Raw genomic sequence first — 2547 nt, forward strand, 5'->3', positions numbered from 1 at the left:
GTCATTAATATGGTCAAATCCGGAAACTATCATTTCGAAAATAAAACGTTTATTCTTTCAGTGAAATACGGAACTGTTCCGTATTTTATCTAATGGGTGGCATCCATAAGTCTAAATATTCCTGTTACTTGCACAACCTTCAATGTTATGTCATAATTTTGTAAAATCTGGGAAATTAGTTCGCAACGAGCCAGGCGGCCCAAACTTTGCATATACCCTGACTCTGCGTGCAATGAACGCAAGAGAAGTGACACAAATTCCCTAGTTTAAATTGCCTGCTAACATGAATTTCTTTTAACTAAATATGCAGGTTTAAAAATATATACTTCTGTGTATTGATTTTAAGAAAGGCATTGATGTTTATGGTTAGTGACATTCGTGCAACGATTATGCTTTTTTCGCAAATGAGCTTTTGTTACATCTCCCCGTTTGGTGAAGTTGGCTGTCTTTGTAGGGTGGCAGGGTAGCCTAGTCGTTAGAGTGTTGGACTAGTAACCGAAAGGTTGCAAGTTCAAATCACAGAGCTGACAAGGTACAAATCTGTCGTTCTGCCCCTGAACAGGCAGTTAACCCACTGTTCCTAGGCCGTCATTGAAAATAAGAATTTGTTCTTAACTGATTGCCTAGTTAAATAAGGTAAAAAATCATTATCTTTACAGTTCTCAACGAGCCAGGCGGCCCAAACTGCTATACCCTGACTCTGTTGCACAGAACGCAAGAGAGTGACACAATTTCCCTAGTTAAAAAAATTCAGTTAGCAGGCAATATTATCTAATATGCAGGTTTAAAATATATATACTTGTGTATTAATTTTAAGAAAGGCGTTGATGTTTATGGTTAGGTACATTGGTGCAACGACAGTGCTTTTTTCGCGAATGCGCTTGTTAAATCATCCCCCGTTTGGCGAAGTAGGCTGTGATTCAATGATAAATTAACAGGCACCGCATCGATTATATGCAACGCAGGACAAGCTAGATAAACCAGTAATATCATCAACCATGTGTAGTTAACTAGTGATTATGTTAAGATTGATTGTTTTTTATGAGATACGTTTAATGCTAGCTAGCACCTTACCTTAGCTCCTTGGCTCCTTGCTGCACTCYCATAACAGGTAGTCAGCCTGCTACGCAGTCTCCTTGTGGAGTGTAATGTAATCGGCCATGATCGGTGTCCAAAAATGCCGATTACCGATTGTTATGAAAACTTGAAATCGGCCCTAATTAATCGTCCATTCCGATTTAATCGGTCGACCTCTAGTTGAGGTAGTATATACATGTAGGTAGGGTTATTAAAGTGACTATGCATAGATGACAACAGAGAGTAGCAGTGGTGTAAAGAGGGCGGGGGCAATGCGAATAGTCTAGGTAGCTATTTGACTAGATGTTCAGGAGTCGTATGGCTTGGGGGTGTAGAAGCTGTTTAGAAGCTTCCTGGACCTAGACTTGGTGCTCCGGTACCGCTTGTCATGCGGTAGCAGAGAGAACAGTTTATGACTAGGGTGGCTGGAGTCTACCCTCTGTAGTGCCTTGCGGTTGGAGGCCGAGCAGTTGCCATACCTCCATAGCTGTATGGATCTGTAACTGCTACAGTGTAGTTAGTAGGATGGAGGCTGTATGGATCTGTAACTGCTACAGTTTAGTAGGATGGAGGCTCTATAGCTGTATGGATCTGTAACTGTTACAGTGTAGTTTAGTAGGATGGAGGCTCTATAGCTGTATGGATCTGTAACTGTTACAGTGTAGTGTAGTAGGATGGAGGCTCTATACGCTGTATGGATTTTGTAACTGCTACAGTGTAGTTTGTAGGATGAAGGCTCTATAGCTGTATGGATCTGTAACTGCTACAGTTTTAGGTAGGATGGAGGCTCTATAGCTGTATGGAGCTGTAACTGCTACAGTGTAGTTTAGTAGGATGGAGGCTCTATAGCTGTATGGATCTGTTACTGCCTACAGTTTAGTAGGATGGAGGCTCTATAGCTGTATGGATCTGTTACTGCAACAGTTTTGTAGGATGGAGGCTCTATAGCTGTATGGAGCTTAACTGCTACAGTTTAGTAGGATGGAGGCTCTATAGCTGTATGGATCTGTTACTGCTACAGTGTAGTTTAGTAGGATGGAGGCTCATAGTTGTTGGATGCTGTAACTGCTACAGTGTAGTTTAGTAGGATGGAGGCTCTATAGCTGTATGGATCTGTAACTGCTACAGTGTAGTTTAGTAGGATGGAGCCTCCTATAGCTGTATGGATCTGTTTGCTACAGTGTAGTTAGTAGGATGGAGGCTCTATAGCTGTATGGATCTGTAACTGCTACAGTTTAGTAGGATGGAGGCTCTATAGCTGTATGGATCTGTTTACTGCTACAGTGTGTTTAGTAGGATGGAGGCTCTATAGCTGTATGGATCTGTAACTGTACAGTGTAGTTTAGTAGGATGGAGGCTTCCATAGCTGTATGGATCTGTAACTGCTACAGTGTAGTTTAGTAGGATGGAGGCTCTATAGCTGTATGGATCTGTTACTGCTACAGTGTAGTTTAGTAGGATGGAGGCTCT

This window comes from Salvelinus sp. IW2-2015, unplaced genomic scaffold (genome assembly GCF_002910315.2).
Source record: "Salvelinus sp. IW2-2015 unplaced genomic scaffold, ASM291031v2 Un_scaffold2232, whole genome shotgun sequence".
NCBI classification, from domain to species: Eukaryota; Metazoa; Chordata; class Actinopteri; order Salmoniformes; family Salmonidae; genus Salvelinus; species Salvelinus sp. IW2-2015.